At 47.9% G+C, this 12,297-nt stretch overlaps 1 protein-coding gene across 1 annotated transcript in view; it reads left to right on the top strand.

Moving 5' to 3' along the window:
* Nucleotides 1–1,961: 1,961 nt before the first annotated feature.
* Nucleotides 1,962–12,297, top strand: part of SIAE (sialic acid acetylesterase) — a 73,855-nt gene continuing 63,519 nt past the window's right edge. Inside the window, exon 1 of the mRNA XM_025998997.2 lies at nucleotides 1,962–2,132. The gene's annotated coding sequence lies outside the window, so the exon portion shown is untranslated. The remainder of the gene's footprint in view (nucleotides 2,133–12,297) is intronic.

The raw sequence follows: 12,297 nt of genomic DNA on the forward strand, positions 1-12,297 counted from the left end.
GTTTCTATTAATAAGAAAAAGGACAGAATGGCAGACACCTAGAAATTTCTGCTGCAGTTTCTGTCTCGCTAAAGGTCAAGAATCTTGGATTTGGGGGAGGAGATGTCGCCATCTGTCCAATGGTTCCATGCCCACTGCCTAAAGAAACAGGTGCCTGCTTTGTTCGAATGGAGTCCCATCAGCCACTCCTGAGTTGACAGTTGGTCTTTGGAGGCTGGTCAAGCTAACTGAATGAGTTCTTGGTCCACTGAGGAGTGTGACTCCACAGGGGGCTTTGTGGTATGTGTCAGCTTTGTTTAGTCTCTCTTAATTATCTTCTTTCTGGCAGCAGTTTGCTCCCCACAGCCTGAAATAGGTGGCTAAGGAGAGGGAAGAGGTTTTTACTTCCTGAGGAAAGACACCAGTGGGCATGGATCTGGGGTGTGGGTATCAGAGAGAAGAACTGGGCCAGCAGGAGATTCCACTTGTTGAGGACCTGCGTTGTATATTCAATTAAATCCAATCCTTTTTTTACACCCCCTTAGGACTTTGAACCTCCACACAAGCTCTTCTTGATTGAAGTGATCATCCAGTGGTGGACGTTAATCGCTCTTCAAGAGTAAGCTCCATGAAACCATTTCTGTTTCTCTTGCTCATATTCCACCCCACCCTCACCCCTGCCTCAGGAAACTTCTTGCAATTCTGGGCATATCTTTATTACAACATTCATCACATTGTTTAAAACTGTTTACTTGTCTTCCTCCGCTGGGGCCAAGAGCTCCTAAATGATAGAGAATGTTTCATGATTACTTATGGTGTGTAAGTCTTGGTAGGGGTCAATGCATGTTTGATGGGGATGAACAAATTTTAAAAGTGTTAATGAGGGACGCCTGGGTGGCTCAGCGGTTAAGCATCTGCCTTTAACTCAGGGTATGATCCTGGAGTTCTGGGATCGAGTCCCACGTTGGGCTCCCTGCATGGAGCCTGCTTCTCTCTCTGCCTACGTCTCTGTCTCTCTCTCTCTCTGTGTCTCTCATGAATCAATAAATAAAATCTTAAAAAAAAAACCCACCACTCTAATTCTTTAAAAAAATAAAAATAAAAAAAATAAAAAGGTTAATGAACATCTATTGTGAGCAAATATTCTAGAAGTAAGAAGGGGATTAAAAAAATAAAAATTGCAAATATACTGGCTTCTGGGAGTTCAACCGTCTAGTGGATGAGACAGAAGAATAGATTACTGATATGAAACAAAAGTAATGGTGAGAAGATGCAGGTATTTTTAGAACAGGGAGGGAGAGATTAATTGAACAAAAGGGGATCTGGGAAGATTCAATATAATGTATATATATATAAATATATAATATAAATATTTTTAAAAGATTTTATCTATCTATCTATCTATCTATCTATCTATTTATGAGAGACACTCACACAGAGAGAGAGGCAGAGACATAGGCAGAGAGATAAGCAGGCTCCATGCAGGGAGTCTGCTGTGGGACTCGATCCTGGGACTCCAGGATCACGCCCTGGGCCGAAGGCAGATGCTCAACCACTGAGCCACCCAGGCGTCCCAATATAAATATTATATAAATTATTAATATATTAATAAAAATTACATAAATATTATATATAAAGTATATAAATATATATATTTACTCATTCAGATGACCAAAATGTGTTTATCAGATATATTTGATCTTCATCCAGAGTATCTGAAAATATTTTGGAGCCATGAAGGTGAAGTGGGTGTCCCATTATTAATGCAGGTGACTTTTGGACCCCACTCAAGGATGGGGCTGGTTGCCAGGAAGATCAACCTTGTGATTAAAGGTTTGGAACTTTCAGGCTCCCTCCTCCAACCTCTGGGAGTGGGGAGGGGCTGGAAGTTGAATCAGCCAAGAGGCAATACTTAGTCAATCATGACTATGTAACAAAGCCTCCATAGAAACTCAAGAGGACAATGTTTGGGTTCTTTTTAGGGAAGCCTCCATGCTTGGGGAACCAGAATGCTTCCACATGCAACCTAGTAGGGCTTGAAGCTCCATGAGGACAGATCTCCTTTGTTCAGGACCTCAGTCTATGCATCTCTTCATTTGGCTGTTGATTTGCATCCTTTATCATCATATCCTTTTATAAGCTGGTAAATGTAGGTAAGTATTTCCAGAAGTTCTATGAGCTGCTTTAGCAAATTCACCAAATCTAAGGAGGAGGCTGTTGACACCTCCAATTTGTAGCTGGTTGGTCAGAAGCAAAGGTGACAGCCTGGCGCTTGTGACTGGCATCGGAAGTGGGGGGTGAGGAGGTAGTCTTGTAGGACTTGTAGTCTTATAGTCTTGTAGGAGTGAGCCCTTAACTACAGGATAACCTGATGTTATCTCTGGGTAGTTAGTGTCAGAATTGGGTTGAATTCTCAGAACCCAGCAGGCTCTCTGACAATTGCTTGGTGTTGTTTTTGTGGGACCTCTCCCCACCCCTGCCATTGGAATTGGGTTTGGGAACCCTGAAAGAGATTGGTCACACTGACTTCTGTGAGGCCTTGAAGGAAAAGCCAAGCCTCCATCTTTAAGCAGGCCTGGAGAGAAGGGGCAAGGGAAATGAGGAAACATGAGCAATCCTTAGAGATGAGGTGTTTTGACCGAGTTGGAAATCCCTATGGGAATCTAGAAGTGTTTTTAGTTGTTTCAAGATGGGGAAACTGGTGGCCCTGTGTGTGTTAGGTTGAGTACAAGGCTCGATCTTTTTCTGGAAGAAGATCGTTGTTTTGTTCCTGTATGGCTTGCAGGTGCTCGTGAAGATGTCAGGACTGGGAGACGGATGGTGCTGTTCAGGGAAGAGGAAGCAAGAAGCCTGGGTGGGGCCAGGGTCTGGGATGGGTGCCGCCTTGGTTAGAGTGTTTTTGGGGGCCCTTGGGAAGGAGTCCCATGCTAGATGCTCCCCTCACCCTTTCCTTTTCTGTTTTTCTTAAAATACCCTGTGTTCCTGCAGCAGTGCGGCTGCTAATCTAAAATAAAAACAGCAGGAAATGCAAATGGTCAGGTTCTCCTAGCAACAGGAGCCAACCCACGCAGGGCGCGTGTGGAGCAGAGCAAAGCTGTCCTGAGGCTGGGATTCGGGTGGCTGGGCAAGGAGCAAGTCTCCTCTCACAGCTTCGCCCTCTGACTTCAGAGAGTGGCTGTCTGGTGAGTAGCCACCTGCTGTGCAGAAGGAACTCTTCGGGAACTGGATGGGGACAAAGGTCCTGGGGAGCAGGTGCAAGGGTAGGGGAGACAGGCGGCAGCTCGAGTTTAAGATAGCTGATGGCAGGGGTTGGAATGGTGCCTCTCAAGACCTGACACTAGGAGACTAACCAGGTACATGATTGCAGAAAGGCCTGGATCCGTGTGCATCTTTCTATGTGTCCATTTCAATCAACCCATGGAGTCTTGGCATTCGTAAGGTTATGAAATAAAAGAACGTAAGGTTTCCCCCACTACTCAAAAGCAGAGTGTTCCTATGAAACCATTCCTAAATCAAAATGATATAAAATGAAGAGCAGAGCCAATTATCATTAATTTATACGGAAAGGTTTTTAACAGTCGCAGACCCCAAAAATAACTTCTCTCAGGCCTTTCTGATATCTTAGGGCACATCTCACAAATGGATGCACAAAATAAACCAAGATAAAGCACAACTGCTTGCAGATGCAATTCAAAGCTCAGGTGGGCCCTTCTCGCTGTTGGGGGGAGCGGGTGCACACGCTGCCTTTTTGGGACAAACACACACCGAATACTATTTTCTTCTTTCACCTTTTGTCACAAAAGTGAAAGATCCTCTTTGGATTTCTTTCAGTTAGTGAAAACAGGTACTAGTACTGCACATCTTTTGTAAACGCCAAGTGGCATAAGGCGAACTTTCGGCAAGTGGAGGAAACCCATGTGAGACGATTCCGCTTCCTAGGTAAGGAGATCAAAATCCGGAAACTGCAGAGGCCCTTAGACACATCTGGCTTGATCCCCTTCTGTTCCGAAGGAAGAAAGTGAGTTCTTTTTTTTTTTTTTTTTAAAGATTTTATTTATTTATTCATGAGACACACACACGCAGAGAAAGAGGCAGAGACACAGGCAGAAGAGGGAGAAGCAGGCTCCATGCAGGGACCCCGACGTGGGACTCGATCCCAGGACTCCGGGATCACGCCCTGGGCGGAAGGCAGACTCTTAACCACTGAGCCACCCAGGTGTCCCAAGAAAGTGAGTTCTAGAGATGTAAGTGACTTTTCCAAGACAGAGATCTCATTAGTGATGGAAGTGGTTCTAGGAAACAGGTATCCCGGCCGAGACTCTTCCATCTGAAGCCGAAGCTGCCTGCTGCTGGCGTTCAGGGCTCGATAATTAGAAGCCACGATAACCTTACAGGGGACCCCGGGGGGTGGAGGAATCATCTTAGGTACATCAAATAAGTCTAAAGACATTTGAGAGACGAATGGTACCCACCCCTGTGGGGTACCATGGAAAAGTTAGCACCTGAAGGTGAGAGGCACTGGCTGGGGCTTAGAAAGGGAAGGATGTCGCTCAGAGTGCCACACGGCTCACTGTGCTGCAGGCGTTCCTGGGGGCCTCTCCCTGGGAAAGCGGAGGAAGAGCATCCCTCCCGCATCAAGATTACATGGGGGGAAACGGGAGCAGGTGTGGGTGATTTGCTCAGGGCGACAGGTCCCAGGGCCAGAGATCTTGGAACGGAACTCTGGGATCCTGGCTCTCTGACTCCCAGGGAGGTCCCTGCGGCCTAGACTGGGTGGCTTCCTATTACATAAGCAGCTCTTTCATTACTCAGGCTCTGGCTTCCTCCAGCCTGTCTCCAGCAGCATTTCCCCCAGAAAACACGGTGGAAGAAAAGGGTTCTTAGTTCCAGTTGTGTCTTGGTAACCCGAACACCCAGTAAGTCTTGGAGGATTCCAGGGTGGGTAGCAAGGCACGGGAAAAGGACAAGCCATGGCGGGGAAAGTGGCTGGTGTACTCACAGCCCGATTTCGGTGTAGGAATAATTCATACATCTGCATGCTCTACCTCCCTGTGGCCCCGTGGCCCGCCCTGGGCAAAGCCCTGGAAAGGTACCTTCAATCCTCATCTTTCCAAGCTGCCCCACCTTCCTGGGCCAAAGCCCAAAGTCAGTTGGTGAACAGAAGAAGGAATGTGGGCCTTGGTGTCAATAGCCTGGGCTCAAATTCTAGCTTAGTCAGCAGCTGTGTGACCTTAAGCAACTTCACTTAGCTTCTGAGAGTTGGATTCTTCATCTGTAAAATGAGAGCAATTGTGTCTGTCTCAGAGAGCCATATCTCATGGATATACGTAAAGTGCTAGCACAGCCAGACACACAGTCGGCACGCAACAGACACTGGTTTCTGCACTTCTTACTTATGGTTGCGGTTGCTCAGGGACCAGGTGGGAGTTTCAACTGCTATTGCCAAGGCAAGGAATGCTATTTTCCAGGTAGCCCAAGATGGAGCTCAGAGTGTAATTCTTCTACACACAAAAATTAGTTTGCCTTTATTATCGATTGAATCGGTTTTTACAGATTGATCTGAGATGGGAACTCTACGTCCCCATTGTATCCCCAGCACCTGGTAGAGTGGGTACTTGACAAACTAGTGTTGGGTGAATGAACAAAGGTGGTGTTTATGTTAGGAAAGGCATTTTAAATGAAAGATAATCAGCTTACAGGAGAATATTTGAAACCTAAGGAATTCATAAGTTTGATCTGCTTACAAAATCTCTTATAGGCCCAGAGAAGACAGGGCAGGGTCCAGGTTGGGCACGTAGTTTATGAAGCCATGACATATAGCTCCAGATAGCTCTGGACAGCTTCCTGGCTCAGCCAAGGCAACAAACTACAGTCACTCATGTAAATGGCTTTTGAGGGGGAGGGTCTTCCCAGGAGATCTCTGAGGGGCTGTTGGGGCCACTAAATGAATAGCCTTGGCCTTGACAACTCCATCCTCTGTCCATGCTCCCAGCAGATGAGGGGCATATTCAGCCGGGGTCTGCTCCAAGGAGTGGTTTATCTTTCTCTCTCTCCCTAGCCCCACCTGGCCATCTCATTCTCTCTCTGTCTCTCTCTGCATCTCTCTCTCTCTGGCTTTCTCTGTCTCCTCTCTCTGTTTCTCTCTCTCTCTCTCTCTCTCTCTCTCTCTCAAACACACACACATTATTTGTGTGTACATTATGTGTATTATGTGTATATAATGTGTATATATACATATACAGATGCATCTGAGTTTGGATATTGATTTCACCATTTTAACTCCAAAAACTGTTTTTCAAGTGTGGATAGTTCTGGCTTATTCACTTATTCACTTATTGCTGGAGTTGTCATAAAAAATCAATTTCCCATTGCTGAAATGGTGGTTCCCCATGTTTCTTAGGGACTCAGCAAGGAAGATGGCCTCCCCATTGGACCTCCGGGAAATCACGGAGGCTGTTGGGGCTGTGTGCTTAGCATGTGAGATCCCAAGGGGATTATAATCCACTCCCCCTGGGAAGAGTGCACCTGCTGAGTTTATTCCCAATCTCCTTGAGTCCCACACTCACTGAAGCGTTCGGATCCTCTTCTTTATGCTTCCTGCAAGGAACACACTGTAGACCTGCAAGAAGAATCAGAATTCCAGAACCCCTAAGTGACAGGCAGGGTGTCTGGCCTTAACTGTTTCCTTTCTAAAGTAAGGATCTTTGCTCTCTGGAATCAGGCTACCTGGTATCATTATCTGTGAAACTGGTGGCGAGTAAGAAAATCGTATTCCTCTTCCTGGGTGGGAAATCAGGTCATCCCTCTCCTAAGGTATAGAATACTCCCCCGGGCTGTGGAGAGCAGATTCTGGTTTTTACCCAGAAAAACTATAGAGGAAAACTGTGGCTGCCTACTACTGAGTATCAGGGGAAAAACGGAGATATTTTTAACATACGGAATATCAGTGAACAGAATGCTAAGGAACCAGAAAACTTATTCCAATAAATATGAAGCATATGCTCTGCCTAAAGCAAACCCAGCCTTTGCTATATACAAATTCCATGAAGAAAAAAAAAATGTCGGAAATTGCAGAAATATCTGGCTACAACCATTTGTTGCAGTAGACCTGGAAGGCGCGCAGGGGGCAGGGCCAAAGTGAGTGGGTGGGCCCGGGGTGTTGGGGGGGTGCTTGGCCATCTTGTGGTGCAGGCCTGGGGGCTTGTCCAGAGCCCCCTGGAGTCCTGGGAGCACAGGCTCCAGATGGACATTCCCACACACACAACCCCAGTTTGTAATGTCAGGGTGTGCGTCACCAACAATCAGAACATCATCTCCAGCTTCACTACCTCGGATCCTCAGACGGCGGCGGGGAGAAACGCCTGTCTCGGGGGCTGAGATTCCTGCAAGGAAAAAAACGCACTTAGGGTTTTCTGCGACAGGTTCTTCCTTTTGCAACCCGGAGAGGCAATTTGTATTCGTCTCATTAGCGAAGTTCTAGTAATTGCGGATATTAATTTCATTCCTAAACCTGACAAATATTTTACTCTCTCCTGGAGTGGGTAATTGCATTCCCACAGCCTCTCCTTTTGTGCTGCCAGATGGGAAGGATGTGTATTTGCCATTTTCGTTAATACAATTAGTACCTTAGCCTGGCGCCTGCCCCCCTCCCGGGCTGCAGGCTCCCGGGACCGGGCCGGGGTGGGAGGGGGGCGCAGGAGGAGGGGGCGGGCGACCGGCCCAGGGAGCTCTCCCCCCGCCCCCCCGCCTGCACCCCCAGGTCCCGGCGTCTGCAGGAGGCAGGGCGGGCGGGCGGGCGGCCCGGGAGCCCCGGGAGCCCCGGGAGCAGGGCGAGCTCCGCCGGGGGAGGCGAGGCGCTGCCAGCACTAAACCGCGGCAATGAAAACCCCACCGCCAGCGACCGTGTGCTGGAGGAGGAACGAGTCCTGAGGCTGCGTGGAGCTGCCCCGGCCTCGGCTGGGCCTCGAGCGGCTCCCCGCAGCCCCCGCGCCCCCCTCCGCCCCCCACGCTCCTCCCCTCCCGGCCCCGGGAGGGGGGGTTTCCCGCTGAGCCTGTTGGGCTTCCCCAGGGCGGGAGCGAGCACCCCTGCACGTTGCCCTCCGTGCTTCGAGCCTCCAGCCCCGCTGGGAGCCCGGGTTGACGGCAGTTCGGGTCCTTTCTTTTCTTTTTCTTTAAAAAAATATTTTATTTATTTATGAGCGACACAGAGAGAGGGAGAAGCACAGGTACAGGGAGAAGCAGGCTCCATGCAGGGAACCCCATGCGGGGCTCGATCCCGGGTCCCCAGGATCACGCCCTGGGTTGAGGCAGGTGCTTAACCGCTGAGCCACCTGGGCTGCCCTGATATTTTATTTATTTATTCATGAGAGACACAGAGAGAGGCAGAGACACAGGCAGCGGGAGAAGCAGGCTCCATGCACCGGGAGCCCGACGTGGGACTCGATCCCAGGACCCCGGGATCACCACCTGAGCCAACCGCAGGTGCTAAACCGCTGAGCCCGCCGGGCATCCCCGCTGGGGCCCTTTCGGCTGCTCTCACCCACGAGCCCTTGGGCCGCGCGCGGGCTGCTCGCTGGAGCCCTGGGGTCCGCCGGGTTCCACCCTCGCCAGAGCCAGAGGGCACCCTGTCCCACGCTTCCCCCGTTCCTGGGGCCTCCGTGTCCATCTGGGGACCCTTAAGGAAGAGTTCCAGAGAGAAACCAGCGCTGAGACAGCCACAGTCCGCTCCCAGGAAGGAGTCTATTCTTCCAGTTTTTGAAACCAAGCTAACTGGAAAGACACGAGCCCTTTGGCTGTTTCCCCCAATAGCAGTGGATTCAGGCTTCCTCTTCAACATTGACCCCACATCTCTTCTCCCCCCTCCCGGAGAAACCTTCCTTGACCGGGGCTGTGCAGAGGAATCCTCCGGGACAGTCCTCCACGTGCCCCATGCCCTCACCTGTAGGCAGCCTTGCCCTATATAATTGAAAGGGGAAGTACACCTTGCTCAGCAACCTGTTGCAAAGTCTTGTCTAGACAGCTCAAAACTGACAGCCTTGTTATGAGTTTCCTAGTGAATCAGTAGGAGAAACACACTCATATGTATTATTTGTTGCCTGTAAAACCCAAAGAGTCCTGCCAAGAGGACTCGTGCCTCTTTCTTATGGGTAGATGTAACCAATCGTCTTTTCCCTTAGAGAGTACATCTGGATATGAAATAGACCATTAAATCCTTGGGAACTTGACTTATGAGGTAAACCCTTGAGATGTCTATCGTGGGAAGAGTGTAAGGGACTAGTATGATGCTCCATAAGACGTCAAGACGACAGGTTTCTCCAGACCATATCATGACAAAGAGCAGGAATGTTAACGGTGGTGAGTACACTGCTGTCCCTGCCACATGAAGTCAAATTGCTTCTGATTAGTTTTGGTGGTAGGGATGGAGAGTAGGGGAGAATTTGTTAATTTAGTCTCTGCATACCAGCTTCCAAGGGCTCTGTTGTGTTCCTCCAACAGAGTAGCGGCAAGCAGAGTTGGCTGTAAATGGCACCACTGATTAAGTGTGTGTTAATGTATAGCTATTCTTCAGGACCATCTGGCTTTTCCAAGAGCCAGGAAGGAAGTTAAATGGAGATGTGATTGGAATCACACCTCTGCCTCTTTCAAGTTTTAATGGTGGCACTAACTGTAATTCAGAATGCTGGATTTGCTTTTGGATTATAAGTTTGGCAGGGGAGAATTGGTTGGGGTAGGACAGTTCTAGGACCTTCTACTTGGTTCTCCCTTCATAGACTTCCCCCTATGGGTCAGGGAAGCAAAATGAAGTTTTTTTTTCCAGTTACTAAGTGTATCCTATTCAAAATATACCTTCCAAGACCAAGAACCATGAAATTGATCCACGGTCCCACTGGACTTGAACAAAAACTCCATTTTTTTACCTGACTTTCATAAACACACTCTGGTTAGTGATCCAAGAGAATATTTCAGGTTTTGGGATTCATTTAATTCAACTCGTTTCTTAACACCCTGAAGAATAGAGCATCCTCTGGAGCCTCCTGAGGGAATAGGGATAGGGGGTGGTTGAACAGGTGGCATATAACAGATCAATTTTAATGTTCTCATATCCTGTAGCATTTAGAATTCTTCCTCCATCTGTAGTATGCCAGAGAAGTTCTGACATTTTGATCTACTGGCTGTGGCTTACTGTTGGGATTGGCCAACACCCTTGTCTAGTCATGCCACTTCCCAGGTGCTCGAACCATAACATTAAATCCTAATCCCCAGTTGTGCATCCGTTTCAAAAATTTAGCTACACAAGTGTTGAGGTATGTCCTTCTTGGTCTAACAAACTTAGAATCCACTGAAATACATGCTCCCCAGAAACCTGTTGATACAGTTGATCAAGTCCTGCAACTCTTTCCACAAATAGTCTTCTCTCCTTGACTCCCAGGCTTGGTACTTTATACAGGCTGAACTATGCTGCTCTTTAACTTTCCTTGAGGATCTGGAAGCCATGAGGGTAGTGGAGGGGAGTCCTGAGGGGAATTGAATTTCCTTGGTGCAGTCATTGAAAAGTTTTTATTCAGTGGGAAAAGGATTGCAGGATTTTCAGGGAGGTTTAGCAGGCTTTGAGTATTCACCTTCCCAGTCCCATCATGTCCACATAATTGTGTCCATCCCATTATCTTGGGGCCCCACTTCCTTCCCATCAGTACCCTCAGCTTATTCTAAGAGACTGAAATGGAAGGATTTGAGTATTTACTTGGGTTTGCAACTCTGTAACCATTAAACTTATTTTCTAGATTTGGTCTTCATCCATATCGATTCAAAGACTACAGGACATGGAGTCCTTTCGAGCTACCATAGGCACTTTCAGATCTTCTCCTTGGTTCTGATTTGGGTATTAAGAGGCTCTCAATATGTCCTTTTCACTGTTTACTCTCTGGGGAGCCATCAGAAGCAGTCAGCCAACTCCACAGTCTTTATGCTCACGATTGTCACCATGGAGACTAAGTACCACAGTAACTTTATTTCCATTGTCCTCCACCTGCACTTCATTCCGTGCCACCTTTACAGGATAAGTTGAGTCACTGTGATGCCACTAAATGCCATTATTGGAATGGATTACCAGCATTCCATTTTCTCTGGTAAAGAGAAACCTCAGGTAAAGAGATTAGTTCTGTGCTTTTCAAATACAAGAGCAATAGAATATCAGAATCCTGTTTTGGGGGACTGTTTTCCAGGCCCTTACTGGTATCTAGTCTTATATCAGTTAAGAGCCTAGAAGGCAACACGTGGCACACTCAAATAATGTCACTGAGGTGGGTTTAATAAAGTGGCTGTTTATAAAGGTCAGGGCAGGGATGCTAGATTGAGTAGAGCTCAATTCTTCATCCCTATCTCTGTCTCTAACCTTTCATGTCCTCATTATGGTGGAGTGTACTTCCTTGCCTCAGGTCTTTGGATTTGCTCATGTGACTTTTTGGCCAATGATATGTGAGGGGAAGTGAGAGGATGCCAGCTCCAAGCTTAGACCTTAAGAAGAATCACGTGTGTGTGTGTGTGTGTGTGTGTGTGTTTTAAGATTTTATTTATTTATTAGAGGGAGAGGGAATGAGTTGGGGTGGAGGGACAGAGGGAGAGGGAGAAGCAGACTTCCTGTTGAGTCGGGAGTCTGATGTGGGCTCAATCCCAGGACCAAGAGATCATAACCTGAGTGGAAGGCAGATGCTTAACCGGCTGAGCCCCCCAGGCACCCCCACAGGTTTTTGTGTGCTCTTATGAGCTTCTGTAATCACCATGACAGAAAGAAACACACTAGCCCAAGGAGGATGAGAGATGTGTGGGACAGAGTTGGTCCAACTGTCCTATAGACCTACAGTGAGAAGCAGCACAGCTGATCTAGCTGCCAGAGCATGACGTAAAGATGTCCAGCTGAGCCTGGCCTAAATCAGCCAAGTTCTAGCTGACCTGCAGATTCATGAGGACAAATGGTCATTTTAGGACATTGAGCTTTGGAGAGGTGGGTATGTAGGTTAGTATAGCAATAGCGAGCTGACACACTAGGATAAATAAAAACCAGTAATGGTGGGTCAGAACCTCAGAGATGTTGATAGTAGGCTTGAAGGATGAAGGGGAGGAAGAACTTGCTAGAACCCAGAGAGAGTAGCTACAGGATGGGATGTTTGACTAGAGCTGTGACCTTTGGTACAGGGAAATAGACAATTCATAGAAATCAAAGAAGGAGGCAAAGGGAGTATGTATCATCCCCTTCTTCCTAACCTCTGACCTCCTGCTGGTGTCTCTTATCATCAAACCTGGAAGGCAAAGGAAGCCATT

Source organism: Vulpes vulpes, chromosome 12 (assembly GCF_048418805.1).
Source record: "Vulpes vulpes isolate BD-2025 chromosome 12, VulVul3, whole genome shotgun sequence".
Lineage (NCBI taxonomy): Eukaryota > Metazoa > Chordata > Mammalia > Carnivora > Canidae > Vulpes > Vulpes vulpes.